The 23,334-nt window shown below is 37.3% G+C and overlaps 1 protein-coding gene and 1 pseudogene across 4 annotated transcripts in view; both read left to right on the forward strand.

The window, feature by feature from the left end:
* EDA (ectodysplasin A) overlaps window positions 1–23,334 on the forward strand; it is a 505,964-nt gene that overhangs the window by 148,510 nt on the left and 334,120 nt on the right. The window lies entirely within an intron of this gene.
* Window positions 8,330–14,760, forward strand: LOC131822083 (chromobox protein homolog 3-like; annotated as a pseudogene).

The following is a 23,334-nucleotide window of genomic DNA, read 5'->3' on the forward strand; positions in this document are numbered from 1 at the left end:
TTCCTGTAGGGCTGGTTTGGTGTTTGCAAATTCTTTTAATTTTTGTTTGTCCTGGAAGCTTTTTATCTCTCCTTCTATTTTCAGTGATAGCCTAGCCTGATATAGTATTCTTGGCTGCATATTTTTCTCATTTAGTGCTCTGAATATATCATGCCAGTCCTTTCTGGCCTACTGTGGATATGTCTGTGGATAAATCTGCTGCCAATCTAATATTTCTACCATTTTATATCACACACTTCTTGTCCTGAGCTGCTTTCAGGATTTTATCTTTGTCACTTAGTCTAGTAAATTTTACTATTAGATGATGGGGTGTGGACCTATTTTTATTGATTTTGAGGGGGTTCTCTGTGCTTCCTGGATTTTGATGCTTGTTCACTTTGCCATATTGCGGAAATTCTGTGTTATAATTTCCTTCAGTATATCTTCTGCCCATCTCTCTCTTTCTTCTTCTGGAATCCCAATTATGCTAATATTGTTTTGTCTTATGGCATCACTTATCTTTCATATTCTCCCCTTGTGGTCCAGTAGTTGTTTCTCTTTTTTCTGCTCAGTGTCTTTATTCCCTATCATTCGGTCTTCTATATCACTAATTCTCTTTTCTGCCTCATTTATCCTAGCAGTAAGAGCCTCCATTCTTGATTGAACCTCATTAATTCCTTTTTTTTTTTATTTCAGCTTGGTTAGATTTTAGTTCTTTTATTTCTCCAGAAAGAGATTTTATTTCTCTAGACAGGATTTCTCTAATATCCTTCAAGTCTTTTTTGAGCCTAGCTAGCTTCTTGATAATTGTCATTCTGAACTCAAGATGTGACATATTACCAATGTCTGTATTGATTAGGTCCCTAGCTGTTGGTATTGCCTCTTGTCCTATTTTTATGTTGTTTTTCAACCTTGTCATTTTATCCATATAAGAATATATGAACGAGAGAACAAAATACTAAAAGGGTGGTAAAGACCTAAGAAAAATGTATGCTAACCAAATCAGAAGTAACCCCAAACTGGGGGGGAGAAGATAGGGGGTAGAAAGAAATGTGTTTTATATGTATTTATATGTATACATGTAAAAAGAAAAGAAAGAAGAAAAAAAAAGGTTGGGGGAGAGAATGTGCTTAGGCTGGAGACTAGAGCTATGCCCTGTGCTAGATTTAGGGTGTATTTTGCTCTATTAGAAGAAATTGTATCCCAAAAGTTTTTAGAAAAAGTAAAAACCCTATATGTATACATAAGTTAAGGTTAGGGGCTCCTGGGTGGCTCAATGGTTTAAAGCCTCTGCCTTCACCTCAGGTCATGATCTCAGGGTCCTGGGATTGAGCCCTGTGTGGGGCTCTCTGCTCAGCAAGGAGCCTGCTTCCTCCTCTCTCCCTGCCTCTCTGACTACTTTTAATCTCTGTCTGTCAAATGAATAAATAAAATCTTTCAAGAAAAATAAGGTTACGGGGCACCTGGGTGGCTCAGTGGGTTAAGGCCTCTGCCTTCGGCTCAGGTCATGATCCCAGGGTCCTGGGATCGAGCTCCGCATTGGGCTCTCTGTTCAGCAGGGAGCCTGCTTCCTCCTCTCTCTCTGCCTGTCTCTCTGCCTCCTTGTGCTCTCTGTCTGTCAAATAAATAAATAAAATCTAAAAAAAAGAAAAGAAAAGAAAAATAAGGTTGCATACAATGAAGGCTAAAATATGACTATAATAATGAAGGTTTACAAAGATTTTTTAAGATAGGTATTGTTAAGATAAACTAGTTAAAAAACCTTAAAAGAGAAAAGTTAAAAAAAATAGAATAAGAAAAAAATAAAATTAAAAAATTTAACTTTAAAGACTAAAGGCCTATGGTGAGAAATCCATGAATTCCATGTATTGCTTTCCCCTATCTCTGGAGTTCTGCTGTTCTTGATTAGTGAGCTTAGTCTTTGCTGAATATTCTTGCCTATCTTCTTGGGGAGGGGCCTGTTGTGGTGATTCTCAAACGCCTTTGCCCAAGGCAGAATTGCACTGCCCTTGCCATGGGCCAGGCTAAGAAATCTGATCAAGTTCCTTCTCGGGGAGTTTTTGTTCCCTGAAGGCTTTACGTATAGCTCTGGAGGATGAGAATGGAAATGGCATCATTCCAGTCTCTAGCCCAGAGGAGACGATAGCTCAGGGCCCCACTCTTCAGTGTGCCCTCAGAGAAAAGGGGTCAGTCACTCCCGTCTCCCTGGTCTCCAGCCGCACTCTGGGCTTACCTGGCCTGTGACTGAGTGTTTCTGTCTCTGATGCACAACCCTATTTGGAGTCTCTAAACCCAGCAGATTCCTGCCTCCAGAGGAGTAAGTTGAGTCTCCCTGGATCTGCCACTTGTGGGGTCCCTGCTCAAAGAGTAGTGTCCCAACTGTGTCATGGATCCCAGTTTAAGGTAACCCTGAACTGAGAGCTCACTCCTGGGCTCTGTCTCTGTAGTCAGCTTCCCCATTTCGATACCTGGGCGCTCTGCCACACTCAGACACCCTTGATCTTTCAGTGACCACATAGGTCCTGAGATTACACTGTCCCTGCAAGGGCTCCATCCTCGCTTAGTGTCTAGAGCAATGTTCCTCAGGGGAGCAGACTTCTAAAAATTCCAATTTTGTGCTCCATTGCTCTACCGCTTGCCTGGAGCCAGCCCTTCTCCCCGTGGTCTATCTTCCTGTCCCCTCAGATTCACTTCTTCACATGTCCTATGTTTCAGAAAGTGGTCGATTTTCTGTTCCTAGAATTACTGCTCTTCTTCTTTTCAGTCTCCTGTTGAGTTTGTAGGTAAACGTTTGGAATGGTTTGATAACTATCTAGCTGAACTCCTGCAACCTGATGTCATTTCAGTCCACTACTCCTCCACCATCTTGCCTCTCTCACTACTAAAAACAAAAACAGTCTTAACTAGCCTGCTTCTTAGTTATATCCCTACTTTATTCATGGTGTTCTGGGTTCAGATGGTAGCTTCTGGACTTCTTGGCTTTCCTCTCTGGAACCTCATCTTATAAGGAAGCTAAGGTGAGGGCATTCTTGATCTACCATGCCTGGAGCAGAGTTTCTGCCTTATGAGTAGTAGCTGAGTGTAGAAATGAGATCCCAGACATTTCTGTCATGCCCATTCAGATTAGAGCTTCTGAAAACAGGGTTGAGGGATGATGATTAAGGTGGGCATCCTTTCACACCCCATGTGACATCGTAATCCTAGGTTTTGATTTGGGGGGAACTGCCCTGTGTTCTTGGCTACAACTGCTACAACACTGAGTTGGGGAACATGGGGGTAAGGGCATAGAATGAATCATATTTTAAAAAGCCACAGACTGTCACTATTCTTACCAAATCTAGATTTTCTTAAAGGAATGTTTCTTGGTTTGCTGTGTGTCCTTAGGACAATTTCCAGAGAGTTTTAATGATTGTTACTTTTTTTTTAATATTTACCAGTCATGTCTGTCAAGCTCTTCATGCCACTATTCTATAAATCATTCCCCCTGTTCCTTTATTGTGGTTTTATCCCCAGCTTTTGAGTACCTTATGCATATGTGATTCAGTAATCATCCAAAAACTCCAGGAGATCTCTTAGTAGTATCTCCGGAGCTCACACTCTCTGTCCAACTCCCTCTTCTCCTGTACTCTCCTGTACAATTTCAAACCCCATTGGCCCCTCTGAACTCCAGTCTGTCTCTTCAACTCTATGAGCTCTGTTTGAATTCCCTCTCCTTGCACTGTGGCCTTGAAACTGCCTCCACACAGTAATACTTACCTTGTTTATTTCCCTTTTGAGGGAGATCACAACCCTATGTTACTTGTCTGGCATTTGAGAAAAGATTGTTTTACATCATTTTCTCCTGATTTTCTAGTCACTTAAGGAAGTAGAGTAAATCTGGCCCCTTTTACTTCACCTTGACTGGAAGTTGAATTCTCCTTCCAGTGCTCTTCTGCTACTTACTTTTGCATAGTGGTTAAGAGCCAGAATTCTAGGTTTGATTTCTGCCTTTCTAGTGGTTCAGGCAGGTCACTTCACTTTTCAGTGCCTCATCTTCTTCTACAAAGTGAAGATAATAGGAGTACCTCCCTTCTAATATTAGGAGGATTAAGTGAGTTAATGGCTTGTTGGGTGTGTTATGGTCAATAAGAAGTTGAAATAAGTTTTAGGTACTATTATCACCACCACCACTATTGCTATTACTACTGTCTTCATTTCCAGTATATCATTGGGGAAATTGCCTACAGCATTACTTGTGGAAGAGATATAGAAGAGGACTAGATCAAAATATCTAGCAATTATTGCTAAATATTAGATACTATAGAGTAGCTGTATTTTTGTATGAACTCTCATTTATTTGTATTACTGTACAAATTTAAGATGCTAGACTCTTAGAGATGTAAGAGATCACATACATTGAGTCACTTATTTTGCACAGGAACAATGTTAGGCCTATAGATATAATTCCCTGGGCTAAGTCAGTCTCTGACTTCCAATAAATGCTTTTGGTGTCACACCATGATATTACTTGTTTTTTCTATACCTCATACTTTCCTTTACCACAATCCAAATGAAAATGGTGCTAGTAAATCTCCAAAATTTTGTGATTTAAAAAATTGATGTATAAGATAATGTTGACTGCCCATATGAAGTCTTGGGGTAATTCACCCTAGGGGTAGGTGAATATGTTCAATACCCAGGCATTAGCAGAGTATCCATGGCCTGTTTCTATTTTATGAGGATCTGGAAATTGTTAAGGTGGCTAATTTTGGAAATGTGTTGCATTTCCATCTGGTCTTAATCAATGAACTTGAACTTTATGCTACATGAAATGGAGACCTTTTTTTTTTAAGTTTTTATTTAAATTCTAGTTAGTTAATATACAGTGTAATATGAGATTCAGGTATACAACATAGTGATTCAACACTTCCATACATCACCCTGTGTTCATCACAAGTGCACTCCTTAATTCCCATCACCTATTTAACCCATCCCCCATCCACCTCCCCGCTGGTAATGATCAGTTTTTTTCTCCACAATTATGAGTCTATTTCTTGGTTTTCATCTATCTCTCTTTGCTCACTTGGTTTGTTTCCTAAATTCTACATTTGAATGAAATCATATGGTATTTGTCTTTCCCTGACTGACTTATACTGTCTAACTCCAGCCACGTCATTGCAAATAGTAAGATTTCATTCTTTTTAATGGCTGAGTAATATTCCAGCATATGTATATGTGTGTGTGTGTGTGTGTGTGTGTGTGTGTGTGTGTACCAACTGTTCTTTACCCATTCACCAGTCAGTGGACAGTGGGCTGTTTCCATAATTTGGCTATTGTAGATAATGCTGCTCTAAATAGCAGGGCACATGTATCCCTTCAAATTGGTATTTTTTGTATTCTTTGGGCAAATACCTAGTAGTGCAATTGCCAGATCCTAAGTTAATCCTATTTTTGATTATTTTTTATGTTTTGAGGATCCTCCATAATTTTTTTTTAATTTTTTGAGGAACCTCCATACCATTTTCCAGAATGGCTGCATCAGTTTGCTTTGAGGTGGAGACATTTTATAAGACACCAGTTTTAGAGACTGTTATATAATGTTTCCAGAATCTTTTTGTGTTTGAAGTTTAATTACTTATCTGGGCACAAATAATGGGGTATTCATACTATCTGATGAAGAAAGCAAATGGATGCCTCCTATTGACTTGGATACCCTGCTTTGAGCCCTCAAACTTTCCCATCATTCCCGTGTATGAATGATGTACTGTATTGGGAGAACAATGCATTTGATACTTTACTGTAATACTCTTCACCCTGTCAAGGTGGTATTATAATAAAACTGATAATCTGTTATTGAATATCTGTGCCCAGACATTGTGCTATACCCTTTACATGCATTATTTCCTTCCTTCTTACAGAAACATTTGGAAGTGAGTATTATATTCCAGTTTTACAGAGGAGGAAACTGAGGCTCAAAAAAGATGAAGTATCTTTTCCAAGATTACACAGCAATCAGGGGTAGATATGGGGTTTTGACCCTAGGTGTCTTATTCTGAAGTCCTGTGCCTCCCACAAGACTTTGAACTACTACTGTGATCTTTGGTCGTAAACTGATGGAAAGGTTTAGAAGCCACTGCACTAATAGATCAGATAAGCAGTTCTTGTGGTTAATGCTGTTTGAGATTGGTGATCTTGCTAGCTAATGGTTCTGGCTCCTGTCTTCCATTAACTCACTTTTAATCAGAGCTATAAAAAAAAATACAAACACGTGGCTTTGAGCTCCAAAATCTTTTGACTTTGTCTCGCCTGTGCTCTGGAGCATCAAAGTGACCTTTTCTTTGCTCATTAAGTAGAAAGAGACCCCATAAATAAAATACTAAAAGCCTCACTAATGGAATTGACTTATCAGAGTTCCAAAACATTGAGTGCTCCAGAAACATTTAGTCATAAAAGCTAAATTATGAAAACAAAGATCTTCTACTCCCCCTTCCTCCTTCCTTCCTTTCCCTCTCTCCCTCTCATTGTCTTTGTTTCCTTTCATTCTCTCTTTTTTCCCTTTTACTTTTTCTCTCTCATTCTCTGTCTCCTCACTCATTCTCTCTCTCTTTTCCTTGTTCTCTCTTTGCCCCCCCCCATATTCATATTATAGCTGCCTCTCCTTTATGCAAACACTAAGCAAGAAGTATGTTTGCTTCAGGTTGCCATGGAAATGTTGCAAGTAGGCCTTTTAAAGAAAATTCCCTGTTCCATTAGTGAAATTACCCAGATCTTCTAAGGTTGGTAATTTAGGGACAGTTTCCTACATAGAAATTACAGCTCAGGACTCTGAAGTTCAGCCACCCCTCCACTTGAATTTCCATTTTCCTTCATATAGTTTCTTCTCTTCTTAGAGATTTGGGTATAATTTTATTAAAGGAAAGGGTGAATTTCTTCAGACATCTATTATGATTTAGTTTTTTTAATCCACAAAACATCTTTTGTGACTTCCAATATGCTCTTTTTCAGAGCAGAAAAGAGGGTATAAATTGGAAACTTAGACATACAAAGCCTGGCTTGGAATGGGAGCAAAAGGGTTTTGGAGTAAAGAGAGCAAAGTCTTAACTCTGGTAAGGAGAGGCAGATAGAAAAAGATTAAGATTTTTGCTGGAAAAAGGGGGTTCCTTTCCCCTCATTTGGCACCAGACCAAAAAAAAAAAAAAAAAAATGAAGAGCAGCACCAGCCTCTGAATGATAGGAAAAGAGGAGGGCCATACTTTCCTGGCCTGTACAAATGGTACTGCTCTGGTCCCAAGTGGGAATGGATTTGGTGTCCCATACAACCATAGAGAGGGGCAACCTCAGGAAAGCCCAAACTTCTGTAAGAGGTATCTAACACCAACAGAGGTTTCTGCCATGCTCTGCAATAGGCAGCTGTTTCCTCACTTCCAAAAATATGTTCTGAGAGTTTAGGCACTGGGGAGACAGCTAGGAATGGACATAGTCCCTACCTTCCTAGAACTTACAGGCCTACTGTTAGAGGTGGTGTAGCAACAAATTTCAAGAATAGTTAAGAAAAAATGTCAGATGGTAATCAATATGAAGAAGAATCAGCATATTAAGATAAAGATAATAATGATGAGAAGCAGTTATGATAAATATTTAGAAGGCCTGTTTGAGGTGATAACATTTAAACTAAGCCTTAGAGATAAGATGAATCTAGCTAAAGAGTTGGGAAAGAAAGAGTGTTACAGATAAAGGAAAAGGTGAGTTCAAAACCCTTGAGATTAGGACAAGTTTGGCCTTTCTTAGAACCCAAGGGAAAATATGAGTGGAATGAGACATCAGCAGAGGCCAGATTGTTCAGATGGGATTTATCGGTCATGGTAAGCTATTTGGATTTGTTCTGAGTTTAGTGGGAAGCCACTGGAAAATTTTAAGGAGGAGTGCAATTGGTCAGATTGTGCTTTAACAAGAGTACTGTTTGCAGAATGAGCATTGGACCTCAAGAGTGGAAGCAGGGATACTAGTTAGGATGCAACTATTTTTGTCCTAGAGAGAGATAATGCGGTCTTAGATTAGGATGGTAATGATGGGGAATGAGAGAAGTGGGAGGATTTGGGTTATAATTTGAACATACAGTCATCATGGCTTGCTGATGAATTGGTCATGGGGCTAGAGAAAAGAAAAAAACTAAGACTATCCTCTCTTTCTAGTTTTAGTATTTGTGAAGCTCAAACTAGAATGTTGGAAATTTGGTGGTTAGAATTAGCTGGTGAGACAGTTACTTGGAAAAATAGAAGCCCAAATAAGACTGGAAGTGCTCAGGAATTGACAGACTAACAGCAGTCAGTTCAACAGCTGCCATGCCAGTGAGGAAGGCAAGTGCAAGAGGATGAATAATAGCCCCTTGGAGAGGAGACTGGTGGTAGAAAGCTGCTTAGCCCACTCCTGTGGTGGTGGGGAACAGTTAGCAGGTACCTGAGAAATCCTGCCTGGCCCAGGAGAGAATGGAAAAACTTGGAGATTCAGGATTTGGGTCAGGGGTACTGGGGTAGTTTGCCGTCTCTTGGTCACCTTCATTGTGATCCAGATATCTTAATTTCAGCCCTCAGGCTACTAGGATCCATATAAACACCTGTCAACAGGTGTTTGGAACAGAAAAACAGAACAGAAAAAAAATCTTTGGATATGAAAAATACATTTTTCTACTTATAATAAAGAGCTGATTAGGTACAGGGATGAGAAATAAGATGATTTGCAAGTTCTGTTTCTACCCATCTCCAGGAATGTGCAAAGCTCTATTACTAAGGACTGTGCTAAAAAGGCCTGTCATGTGGTATGTTGTAAGTGTGCATCATGTAAACAGTGTTAGGATTGGTGGTGCTGGTTGCCTTTAAAGAATCATTGCTTTAATAGTACTACATTTTAAAAAAAGGAAAAGCAGGGGATCTTTAGGATAATTGGTAAACCAACAACCATCATTTGCCTATCTCCTTTATGAAGACAGCATAGTATAGTAGCTAAAAGCATGGACTTTTGAGATGCCTGGGTTCTAATCTGTGTTCCGCCACTTACTTGAAGCATGACCTTTGGGTCAGTTATTTAATATTCTCTAAGCCTGAGTTTTTGTCATCGATAAAATGAGGATAATGTGGGGTACCTTGGTGGCTCAGTCGGTTAAAGCCTCTGCCTTCAGCTCAGGTCATGATCCCAGGGTCCTGGGATTGAGCCCCGCATCGGGCTCTCTGCTCGGCAGGGAGCCTGCTTCTCCCCTCCCTCTCTGCCTGCCTCTCTACCTACTTGTGATCTCTGTCTGTCAGAATAAAAAAAAAAAAAAGATATGTTGATATTTATAAAGTGCTTAAAACACTATCCTATTAGTGTTTGTTAAATAACATAAAATAAACAAGCACTTGGATAGGAGGCTAATCAAAATGTAAGACTGACCCAAAATACTGGGTCACTGTGTAGAGTGAGCAGGACAAAAAAAGCAATTGACTGGGAGTTAAGACGCAGGTGTAGAGAGGCTCTGAAGTAGGACTGGGGGTGCCTGTTAGGACTTGATTAGTCTTTTTCTGGTTATAAGAAAGGAGTTAATATAGATCTCTTGAGGCCCAGAGATAGGTGAAGAATCACTAGATTCTCTAACACTGAACTATATATAAATAATTGAAATAATGCCATGCTGACATTAGAGCTAATAGAATATTCATCTCTGAAAAACCACTGTTTTTCCAAAGCTAAATTTAACTCCTGTGTCCTTCTAGAAATGATGTCCTTACAGAAACCTCACTGAACTTCCTTCTTTCCTTCCTTCCTTTCTCTCTCTCTCTTACTTTCTTTGTTGGAGGAGAGGGAGCTATCATTTCTGTCAGGAGAAGGGATGAAGTGTAAAACAAACAAACAAACAAACAACCTTTTATACTTTATTTTCCTCCTATTAACCGAGACATTTCCTCCTCTGTCCTATTTTATCCCAAGTGTTCTTATCCAAAAGACATAAAATTGCATTCTTTATATATTATACTGAATAGTGCTTATAAACATCAAATGGCAAAAGTCAACATCTGTGGATGGATCATGATAGTAATTATAAGTGGCACATTTAACTTATTCCATCTGGGAATACACAGAGTTAAGACCCTTTTCAGAGTTATAGAGCTACATGGATTTGGAGGGGCCTCATCTATCTTCCTCAACTCTACCTACACCTTTCTAGAAAGATGAATCTCTTATTTTTACAGGGCCCTTGGGAATGAAATTTTGTATCCTCCTCCTAAGTTCTTTATGTCATGAATATAGTTGCAAAAATCCTCAACAAACATTAGCACCGAATCCAACAATACATTTAAAATATCATACACTACAATCAAGTGGGTTTTATTCCTGGGATGCAAGGGTGCTTCAATATTCACAAAACTCAATGTGATATGTCACATTAATAGATGAAAGCATATAAATCATATAATCATTTCAGTAGACGCAAAAAGCATTTGACAAAGTATAACATCCATTCATGTTTAAGGCCCTCTGCAAAGTCTAGAGGGAGTATATTTTAATATAATAAAGGTCTTATGTGAAAAAGCCACAGACATCATATTCAATGGGGGGAAAAGTGAGAGTGTTTCCCCTAAGGTTAGGAAAAAGATAAGGATGTCCTATCTCACCAATTTTCTTTAGCATAGTACTGGAAGTCCTAGCCACAGCAATTAGACAACATAAAGAAGTAAAAAGCATGCAGGTTGGTAAGGAAGAAGCAAAACTCTGACTTTATTCATATGACATGATATTATATATAGAAAACCTAAAAGATTCCACCAAAAAACTGCTAGAACTGATAAATGAATTCAGTAAAGTTGCAGAATTTAAAACAATGAAACAGCAGAAAGAGAAATAAAGAAAGAAATCCCGTTTACAATTGCATCCAAAACAATAAAATATCTAGGAATAAACCTAGCTGAAAAGGCGAAAGACCTGTATTCTGAAAACTATAAAACACTGATGAAAGAAATTGAAGATGACACAAAGAAACGGAATGACATTCCATGCTCATCGATTGGAAGAACAGATATCATTAAAATGTCTATACTACCCAAACAATCACACATTTAATGAAATCCCTATAAAAATACCAAAATACAAGAGAGAGCCCAAGCTCTCATTTTTCACAGAGCTAGAACAAACAATCTTAAAATTTGTATGGAACCACAAAAGATCATGAATACCCGAAGCAACATTGAAAAAGAAAAGCAAAGTTGGAGGTATCACAATTCCATACTTCAAATTATATTACAAAACGGTAGTGATCAAAACAGTATGGAACTGGCACAAAATAGACATATAGATCAATGGTACAGAATAGAAAACCCAGAAATAAACCCACAACTATATGGTTGATTAATCTTAAAGAAAGGAAGAATGAATATCCAATGGGGAAAAGACAGTCTCTTAAACAAAATGGTATTGTTTTGTTCATTCAAAAGAATGAAGCTGGACCATTTTCACCATACACAAAAATAACCTCAAAATGGATTATGGACTAAATATGAGACCTGAAACCATGAAAATCCTTTCAGAGAGCACAGGCCATCATCTCTGACATTGGTGGTAGCAACATTTTTATGGATAGGTCTTCTGGGGCAAAGGAAACAGAAGCAAAAATAAACTATTGGGGACTACATTAAATAAAAAAATTTTCTGCATAATGAAGATAACAATGAACAAAACTAAAAGGCAAGCCGTTGAATGGGAGAAGATATTTACAAACCACACATCTAATAAAGGGTTAGCATCCAAAATATATAAAGAACGATACAACTCAATACCCAAAAAACAAATAATCCAATTACAATATGAGCAGAAGACATGAACAGACATTTTTCCAAAGAAGACATATAAATGACCAAAAGACACATGAAAAGTTGTTCACCATCATTCATCATCATGAAAAAGAAATTAAAACTACAATGAGATATCACCTCATACCTGGCAGAAGGCTAAAATAAAAATACAACTAACAATGTGGTGAAATCTTGCACTGTTTGTGGGAATGCAAACTGGTGCAGCCACTATGGAAAACAGTATGGAGATTCCTCAAGAAGTTAAAATTAGAACTACCCTATGAGCCAGCAATTGCACTACTGGGTATTCACCAAAAAAATACAAAAACATTATTTCGAAGGGATACATGCACCTTTATGTTCCTATGCTTATTACAGCATTATTTACAATAGCCAAATATGGAAGCAGTCCAAATGTCCACTGATGAATATATAAAGACATATATAAAATTCAGAAGTGCAAAAGAATGAAATAGTAACATTTTCAACAATATGGATGAAGGTAAAGAGTATAATGCTACATGAAGTAAGTCAAAGAAAGACTATACAATATGATCTTATATGTAAAATTTAAGAAATAAACGAGCAAAGGGGAAAAAGATAAACCAAGAAACAGACTCTTAACTGTAGAGAACAAACTGATGGTTACCAGAGGTGATGGTGGTGGGGAAATGGGGGTAATAAGGGATGAGGATTAAAGAGTATACTTAATCATGATGAAAAAAAAATTAATAGCATTAAAAAGTCCAAACAGATGACCCAGTAATTCTATTAGGTATATACTTGAGAAATCAAAGCATATATTGACACAAAAATTTGTACAAAGATGTTCAAAGAAGCATTATTCATAATAGCCAAAAGAGGAGACAACCTGAATGTCCACCAATAGATAGTTGGATAAATAAATTGTGATGTCACAGCACAATAGATTATTATTTGTATTTAAAAAGGAAGTTCTGATATATGCTACACCATGGATGAAACTTGAAACATGCTAAGTAAAAGAAACTGGTCAAAAAGATATATATTATATTATTCCTTTATATGAAATATCCAGAAAGTACAAATTCCTACAGACAGAAAAGTAGATCAGTGACTGAGACCAGAACAGGGATGAGGGCTGCAGCAGGAATAAGGAGTAACTGCTAATGAGTACAGGGTTTCTTTCTGGGATGTTAAAAATACTTTCAAGTTACACTGTGGTGATGGTGTACAACTCTGTGTACTGAAAACCACTAAAAACTATATACCATAAGCAGGTGAATTTTATGGTATATGAAATCTGTCACAATAAAAACTGTTTGAAAAGAAAAAGAAAGAAAAGAGTAAGAAGCAATCCAGCTACCTTGCTGGAAAGACTAAATGGAGAGGGCATATGGAAAGAAGTAGCACTGGAACTACATGTGGAAGGAGAGATGCCCTGCCTTCCCAGTGTTAAAATCAAGCTTTCAAATAACTCCAGCCCCAGCCATCAAGTACTGCAATTGTACAAGAGAACCTGAACAAGATTAGCAGAACTGCCCAGCTGCGTCAAATCTACACATAGAACTATGGAATCTAATAAAACCAATTTTATTTTAAGCCACTAAGTTTGGGGATAGTTTGTCATACACTGAGAGATAACCAGAACAGCAATTTGGGAAAAGATACCATAGACTCCAAATGGGTCAGAGATTTAAATGGAAACCTGAAACAGCACAAGTATTAGAAGAAAATATGGGCAAATCCTTCTATAACCAGCATAAGGGGAAAGATTTTTCTAGTTGTGTTTCAAAATAAAGATGTAATAAAGTAAAAGATTGATACATATAATTACTTTTAAAAAGTAAAGGGTTTGCAGGGCAGAATCTCCATTAACAAATAAAGGGGGAGATGCTGCAGACCAGGAACCCAGAACTGCTCCAAGGAAGTGACTAATAGCTCTTCATGTCTACAATTAAAAAAACTTTAAGTCTGGGGCACCTGGGTGGCTCAGTGGGTTAAGCCGCTACCTTCGGCTCAGGTCATGATCCCAGGGTCCTGGGATCGAGTCCCGTATCGGGCTCTCTGCTGAGCGGAGAGCCTGCTTTCCTCTCTCTCTCTCTCTGCCTGCCTCTCTGCCTACTTGTGATCTCTCTCTGTCAAATAAATAAATAAATAAAATCTTTAAAAAAAAAAACAAAAAAACCCCAAAACTTTAAGTCTTCAAGTCCAATAAAACTACATTTCCAAAAAAAAAAGGGGGGGGGGGAAGGAAAAGAAACAGAATTGGAAAAAGTAAAAAAGTAGAAGAAGCAGATCCTGAAAAAGTGGTGGAAAAAGTATTGAACTGACAGTGGGAAGGTGGAATATTTCCTGAGGAGGAAGGGATTTTACAGATGCTGACAGTACTAGGGAACCTGAAGAATTTTTTCATTGTCCAGAGTTAAAGGATTTCTTAATTCTCAAAAAGCTGTTAAAGAAAAATAGGGTACAAAAAGAAAACCTGTATCTGACAGTGAATCAGATGACAGCAAATCAAAGAAGAGATACTGCTGATAAACCAAGAGGCCTTGCCAGAGGTCCTGATCCTGAAGGAAAAATTGGTGCCACAGACAGCAGTGGAAAATTAATGTTCCTCATGAAATGGAAAGATTCAGATGAGGCAGACTTGGTGCTAGCAAAAGAGTCAATTATGAAGTGTGCTCAAATTATAATTGCTTTTTATGAAGAGAGACTAACTTGGCATTCTTGTCCAGAAGATGAAGCTCAATAATTGTGTTGCTTTTTGTATATATTACATGTAAAATCTAGGTTTTGGTTTTTGGATTTATTAGCATGAAGTGACATTCTAATGAAAATCAAGTTTGATATATTCATTTTGAAGTAGTATTGGGGGGGGGGGTTGCTGGGGAGTTTTTTTCATCCAGAGCACTGGTTAGCTTGAACAAATAAAAGCTTTCCATTATCAGAAGAGGATATTTGAGACCATGGTATATTATTCTCCTGCATTAGAGAACACCTTTTTAAAGTATTGGGGGAAATCTCCATAATCATTACACAATCAGAATTTTGTTTAACTCCCATATACCCGAGTTTTTTGTTTGTTTTAGGTTTTTTGTGTGTGTGCGTGTGCATAAAAATACATATGTAAATGGTTTTCTTTCTTTCTTTTTTTTTTTAACATTTACGGAAACAAAAATAGCATTTTATCATCATAGATAAGCCTGTGTTTCTGGGATGCCATCATTTTCAGCAACCTAAGAAATCACTTGAAGTTAAATTGAAATTTTTCTGAAGTCTTAGCCTATCAAATTTTGTAACTAATTGGACAATTTAAATATAATGTAAACAGTTTAAATCGGACAATTTTAAAGCAGCTATATCAGAATCCATATGCCTATCTACAGTCCTATAAATGCAAGTTTATTTGCAAGATCACTGAATAGAAAATTTTATCACTATCAACAACCTCCCCACCCAAATGAGAAAGCTAGACAAGTCCTGATATGTTTTAATTAAGTCAGTAAAACTTACTTAAGTGGACGTTTAAAGGAAGAAGTCAAAATCCTTGCTTTGCATTGATTAAAAGGTCCTGATTCATGGTATGTCTATGCCTTTGTTCATGGAAATCTAATCATAATCAGAAAGTTAGAGATGTTGACCATTTAGGACCTACTGGAATAAATGATTAACAAACTTCTATATTCTAAATTCTTTGACTTGCATGTTTTTCTTTACTCCAACTCATTCCTTAGATGTAGCCTCAGTCTTCTCAATATTTGAGTTACTAATTCAGCAGAAACCAGAAAAACCAGTAACTTTGCAGTAGTCAGAATGTTATCCAAATTTATATTGTTTACTTTATTGTAAGTAATGGTAAACAATGGTCAATAGTTTTTTTGTTTTTGTGGGTTTTTTGTTTTGTTTTGTTTTATTCAGGCTCCATGCCCATCGTGGAGCCTGATGTGGGGCTTAAACTCATGACCCTGAGATCAAGACTCGAGCTGAGATCAAGAGTCAGACATTTAAGCTACTGAGCCACTTAGGTGCCCCAATAAATGGCTTTATTTTTCTTTAAAATAAATAAAGGGCCCTTGGGAATGAAGTTTTGTAACCTCCTTCTAAGGCATTTCTGAATGAGATTTTGTAGCCTCCTTCTAAGCCTTTCTTTGTCAGGACATCTTCTGTTTTATTCAAGTAAAATCCCATTACAAAAGCGAAGGTATTCCATACCCTCCTGATGCTCTATAGTAATAGTGCTTCTTTGCACTGACTGTAGTGGACTACATTACTACAAAAAAACCTATACAAGAAAATGCTTTTTGGGGGTTCTGATTTAGTAACAGCTTGTTTATAATACAAATATATGGTTTTATGTCTGCTTTGTGTGGGGAAGAAGAGGATAAAACTCTACAAGAGGTATGAGAAGTTTGCTTTCATAACCTTTCCTTGTTACTACTAGGTTGTGATCACATCATAATTTATCATTAACAGCATGAAGGGAGTGCTCTTATTTTCTGGGCCTATCTGATTTCTAGCTACACCAATTATTTTAAAAAATTCTACTCAAACCAAAATATGAGGGTTAGTTGAGGGGAGAACAATTTGTGGGGAACTCTGACCTGCATTTAATATGTGTCCCCTTTCTTTTTCCCAGTATTTGTTAGTCTCTGGGTCCTTTTGCTGTTCTAATTTTTCTTAATGTAGCCTAGGAGAAAGTCCTGGTAGATCCTACTGAACTCAGAAAAAAGTAGTTAAACTAAGTCTCCTTAGTAATTAAAGGGTGTGCTTCGAATAATTTAGTAATTAAAGAGGGGGCTGACCAAACTTGGTTGGTCAAGTGTGATAGCTCACAGTTAACATTTATTTAGCCAACTTAATTCCAAGGTTGAGCATAAAATCTCTTTTTCCGAATATTATTGATTGTATGATCCTGAGTATTCAGGATTAAATCATGTTAATCCAATATATCTCTTGTAGGTTATCATCTGGTATACATTTGACTTACTGTAGTCCATACTCCTTTCCTTATAACTTAAAAGATATTCTAACTTCATCCCAGCAGATACGATGTTAGCTCCTTAACATGTCCATAAGGAAGAAAATCTTACACATTTAATTCTGCCTGGAGGGGGTACTGCAAAGCATTATGAACAGAAAGCTGAAGTTTCATAATAAAACCATTGTAGATAAGGTGTCAAAATGCCGTTTTAATCAGATTTTAATCATCTTGACTTCACCTGTTACATCATATTTTATTTTCTATTAGTCACACACCTCTGAAATGCTCAAAGGGGCATTGGTGATAGAATCTACACCTATCCTGATATGTTTGCATGGCCAGGATTTGATAGATCTTTGTGCAAAGATCTCCATATGGGTGCAGTCTCTCCATATGGAATAAACTTTTATGTGGCTACAGATAAGAACTTAGTAGCATCTCTTGGCTATAGAGTCATCCTTCTCAAGCAATTTGCATTCTTGTTGTGTATCACTCTGAAGTAGGGTTATACTGAAATGTACTTTAGATGCTAAAATAATTCATGTTTGTATCCCTCCAGTTCTATTACCATATGCTCTTTGTAACTTTTATTTAAGACTACTTGCAAATGTCAGGTACAGTGTTTAGAAGGTGTCCATCTCCATCTGTATAACAAAGAGTAAGGATTGGGCATTGTGATTCATCTAGATAATTGAGCATAAACTAAAAACTCCAGGGGGATGGAGAGTAAGACTATAGCTCATGAATTGGATTAAATAGGGACCTTATATGAAGTGTTCCAATGACACGGACTAGATTTTCCTAGAGAAAGAAGATTTCGTGTTGAAGTGTTACCTCTATGTTTTTAGAAAGAGTTTGAGAATCACAGTTTATGGATTATTCTAGTATGCTTGCTTCTCCCTCTTCCTTTGCCCACATTTGGGCTTTTTTTTTTCCCCCACTGTTACTTAGGCCTAGGAACAGCATTTATATTCAGCAAATATTTTTTGAGCAAAAGTTTGAGACAAGTTTGGAAAAAAAAAAAAAAACCCCAAAACATTTTTCTCCATGTTGATGTTTATTTAACCAGTTGCTGAAGGGGGTTTGGGATTATGTCTGATTCCCACTTCCACACAATTTACATATTATTTGATTTGTTTATCTTCTAATGCATTTTTATTTTTATTTTTATTTATTTTTTTAAAAGATTTTATTTATTTATTTGACAGAGAGAGAGAGAGATCACACGTAGGTAGAGAGGCAGGCAGAGAGAGAGGGGAGGAAGCAGGCTCCCTGCGGAGCAGAGAGACTGATGCAGGGCTTGATCCCAGGACCCTGAGACTGTGACCCAAGCTGAAGGCAGAGGCTTTAACCCACTGAGCCACCCAGGCACCCCTGCATTTTTATTTTTAAAGTCTACCTCAAGTCATTAAATATTTGCATTAATTGAAGAATGGAATTTATTATCCAATAACTGTGTATCTTAAAGTTGCTTTACCCTCTTTTTTTTTTTTTAGGGAAATCAATGGCTTTATGTTTTGTTAGGCAGCATTGTTCCTCTAATATAGCATTGTAACTAATGATAGTTAATCTTTATATTCAATCATTCAACCAATGATTGAATATATTCAATTCCAAGTGGACCAGTGTCATTTTTCTGTATAGTGGGAGTGAATAAGATTATCTGTAGATTAGCTAGAAAGAAAAATAGCTTTGTGTTTTACCTTTGTAGCAGACTCTTGGAAGGTATTTAATTTGATACTGTTATCTGTAAGAAATAGAATAAAGCAGGATGAAGCATGTACGTTCAAATAAATGTGTAGCTGATGGCACTCTTGAAAGCAGAAAGTGCTAATTTTTTACTTTAAAAAAAATCTGGAAGAGAGCTGAAAATAATTCAGGGGAGGAAAAATTATGTCCAAGAAAAATCACATGACTAAGTAGATAATTCCAGTGAAACCCAGGAAGAACCGCATTAGTGATAGTCTGTAAGTATGTATACACAGTACTTTACAATAGGTTGATTGCACTAAACAAAGAAGAAAATCCTTTCTCTGAGGAGCTTGCAATCTAAAGATACAAGTTAGTACAGTACAGTATAGAATGAGAACAATAAGTGAGCCCCATAGTGGGTGGTCTTCATAGCTGAAATGCTTCAAAAACAAATGCCTTCTTGGAAAGGTAGAGGTTTGAGAGGGAGTGGTCCAGGCGTGCAAAGAAGTGGAAAGCTATTCTTTGGGGGCTGGGAGGTGAGGGGAAGGAAGGAGGGTTGGATTGAGTGTCTGAAAAGAGGCCCAATATAAGGACGAGTAAAAGAGATCAGACTAACATTGGCATAGTACAGTTTGGTGATTTAAAGAACAAGATGAAATGCCAGTAGAGGAGGATTTAGACAGAGGGGACAAACAACATACCATCCGACTTTCTATTACAGCAAATACCACATCTTTAAGACCCAGATATGGAGAATGCTGCTTGCAACAGCTTCTTGCCAATGTGAATGGCTTCTACAACAGAATAGTCCGGAATGGTTCCATTGAGATACTGTATGTGAAAGGGCTTTGTAAGCAGCAAAGCAGTACAAATGTAAGTCATCATCATATTGTGCTTAGCTTTGACTTCATTAAATTTTTGTTTGGTTATATATTTTAAGACAAAAGGTTAGCAGTAGAACTTCCTATTTTCAGATATGTTGTCAAGAACAGATTTGTTATTATAAATGCTTCATTTATTTCCTTGTTAGATTATTACAAATGCTTATAGTAAATGTTCCTCAGAGAGAGCTCTCTACTTTCCTTAGAGTTGGACTAATATTACTGAAGATCTTTTTCATCTTCATTCTTGCTCCCTCTCTTGCTACCTAGTTTTTTCTTTTCCACCTCTGTTCATATGGTCATGTATTTTTTTTTTTTTAGTATCATATGTCATTTTATACTCTACCTCATTCTAACAGGATTTGAGTTGGTTTATTGAGAAATTAATACAAAAACAGGATGAATAAATTGACAGAGAAATGAGTGTGAAAGAATAATAAATGTAAGAAACTGAAATGAGGCCATGGTAAGGTTTAAACCGAGTACACAGTACTGGAGATTTTATAGCTGTGCCCCAAGTTTGGCTCTGAGTGTCTTAGCAGACAGATCAAAGAGGGAAATATTTGCTATAAGATTTTCAGGGTCCATGAGGTTAAAATGAACAAATTTCTCAGAAGAAGCAAGCATAGATTTTTCTTTAGACGTGTGAGAAATTCTTCCCATGGTTTTTATGAATATCAGTTTGGTGAGTTTGGATTTTATCCTGAAGGCACTAGGAAGACAGTGAAAGCTTTTGATCCAGGGGATGACATACACAAAGATATCTTTATAGCAGATATAGGAAAGCTCAAATGAGTTGGGAGAGATTAAATATAAGAAAACAAGTTAGAGATGAACTCTAAGGGTTGGGACGAGGATGTATCAGAAAGAATGGAAAGCAAAGGAAAGCTATAGGAAGGGTTAAAAAAATCGCCAGGGTCACTGCTTAGATATGAATGGAAAGGAAGGAATCAAGGATGCCTATAGGATTCAGTTCTACCTAGAGTGATGGCATCATAATCCCTGGCAAATATAAGAGGAGGAGCAGTATGTTAAATGAGAAAGCACAGAAAATTTTGAAAAAGGTAAGATAACTACTATGGATTCTTATAGTCCCATTTTGGAGTAAGCAGAACAAAATAAATGGAAAGCTACCATTTTTTAACACTTTGTTTTACTAAGTGCTTTTGTGTACAGTATTTTATTTTGTCATTATGACAGTCCTATAAGAGAAGTAGTAAGTATACACATTTTACAGATAAAAAAAAAAATCTGTGACTTAATGCTTAACTGATGCACGTGAAGCCATATGACTAGTAAGTGCCTTGTTTACCCACCCCCACTTTGACACCACCTCAGGAACACCTTCTGCTTGGAGTTATTCATGTAATACTATATGACAAAATCAAGACAAGGTTAGAGTTTTACCAAAATTATGACCTCAAATTTTTCCTTTGCTCTACTATACCTGTTCCACTGGGGACACTCAATATGACTAGAACTGTTTGCCCCTACACTAAATGTCTCTAGACTGCTATGCTTTTTAAATTTCGTATCTGCTTTTTATAGTTCTTTAATCTCTTCCACCACTGTCAGCTGTTACTACTTGATGTATTTGGCAGTTCCCCATTCCTAATCAGTGCCCCTGGAACCAGATAAATATGCTTGTTATTTTTAGACACGATTTTAAGAGTGACTATACATTAAAGACATAGGCAATCCTATTATGATAACCTAACCCTAATGTTATGTTTTGCTATATTTTTATGAGCAAATATACATCTTAATGCTTGATCATTAGAATGTATGTTATTGGCTGTCTTCTAGGTTATTGGCTAGATAGTTGAAGTGTCACCTTGTGCCTAGGTTATTGGCTAGATAGTTGAAGATACTGGATAAGTTACCTAGAAAGGTGTGTATGTGTGTGTGTGTGTGTGTGTGTATATATATATATATATATATATATATATATATATATATTTACTGTACAAACACCGAGCATTACTTTTCAAAAGCAGATGCTGTTGGTGGCAACAGGGAAATGTAACAATGCTTTACTCACAGAAGTTTGTTATTTTTGGTGCATAGCAGTCTAGTTGCCAAAGGCTTGAGATGACTACCCAATCCCCTTTATTCCAGAATGATTTGTGGCCACTTGTCTGAGTTCCCACTGCCCTCTCCTAGAAAGGTTATGGATATTCCCTTTTGTTTCCAATAAGTCTTCCCTCCTGAAACAGCTACAGAAGCTTCCAACCAGCCCTTCCCTGGTTCACTTGTCTCTCCCCTTTTCCTCTCTGTGAGGAAGCTTTTAATAAAGATTTATTGACTACCCACAGGGGCATCGTGCATATAGGAAGCACTGCACTCCTCAGTGTGAAATCTGTGTCACCAGCTGGCTGAATAAAACATTTTGTGACACTTGGTACAGTATGTGCATAATTCAGATGTGTAGATTGTGGACAGCCTGGGCTTTATGAGTGCCTAGCCTACCTCTAAACACAAATGATGTTTTCTTCCAAATTTACTTTTCAAATTTATTTTATTATTTTTAAAATTTTATTTATTTGACAGAGAGAGAGCACAAGCAGGCAGAGCAGCAGGCAGAACGAAAGAGAGAAGCAGGCTTCCCACTGAGCAGAGAGCCTGATGTGTGGCTTGATTCCAGAACCCCGGGATCATGACCTGAGCCGAAGGCAGATGCTTAACCCCCTGAGACACCCAGGTGCCCCTCAAATTAATTTTAAAGATGATGGACAGTCAGTAATCAGTACATTATTAAGCGAACTGAACTGGATGGAAATAATAGAGGAAGAAGATAGGAAAGGTGATCTCCCCTTATATGCTATTGGAAAATGAAATTAATAAAAGTTGTTATCCTTAGAACTCAACAAAGTCAGTAACTGAAATTCTTGACCTTTCAGATGTTGATAGGTAAGATTGTATTCTTCATGGTGTTAGGAAGGGCAAGTGTTTATTTCTTTGCATAGGTACTTTGTGACAAAGAAGCTACTTTTATTGTTAGCTAGAAATACCTACATATCACCTTGTGCCCAGGAAAATGAGAATGATTTTGTATTTGCTGTGGCCTATGGAAAATATAGCTCTGCTACTAGCATATCATGGCTTGAAATTGGGCTTTGGTAGAGAGTTTCAGGATTGAAGGTCTTTGGAACCCATTACCACAGATAAGATTTACAAAGATGATTGGTAGAATACAATTCCTGATGCCCTTACATAAATGCATTTAAGCCATCAAAGTATTTTCTGGAAATAAACAGAGCATTCCAGCCTTCCTGAGAGTGAAGGAGATTTCCTAGAAGCTTTTGGACTTTGGTGGTTGTCCTGCTTTGCAAGTGACCATGTCATTATATCCATTTTTGACTGACCATTCAGGAAAGAAATTGCTTTCCATTTTTTTGCTCTTTTGTCTAAGTATCTATTACAGGAACATACATTTGGTGGGCAATCAAACATCTCTGATGAGATGTTTATTGGTGAATAAAAAATGTTTTCTGAAGGGAGCAAGTGGTATGAGTATGCTCTCTAAAGATAATCAGATTTATCAGTTTGAAAATATGACAATGCAACTGAAATATCTAGATTGAATGGAAAGCTATGAATTATGCCTACAGAATGCTTCAGCTCCTCCCTTATGTAACCTTGACTTTGGCAGTATAATGAAAGTAAATTATTAAATTTAAAAGGCTTCACTAAATGAAAACAATTAGTGGCTTGATGTGTTATATTTGGACCTAGCACTAGAGAGGCTTTACTGGTTATAGTGCTTGTGAGCACTGAAGCCAGCCCTTGATATTTGAGGTACATTATGCACATTTCCCCAGAGCAGCATGATTTGGAGTTCTCTGTCTGATGCATCAGTTAGCTTTAGTGCCCTCTGACTAAAAAGGATATGATGATGGGTGATTATCAGGCATAAGATTTAAACCAATGAGATTCGAGGCTCTAGACTTTAATTGCGTTTCATCTGTCAACTGCATTGAACTTTCCTTTCAAAAACCAGACTAACATTGACCTGCCAGAG

Source organism: Mustela lutreola, chromosome X (genome assembly GCF_030435805.1).
Source record: "Mustela lutreola isolate mMusLut2 chromosome X, mMusLut2.pri, whole genome shotgun sequence".
Taxonomy (NCBI): Eukaryota; Metazoa; Chordata; class Mammalia; order Carnivora; family Mustelidae; genus Mustela; species Mustela lutreola.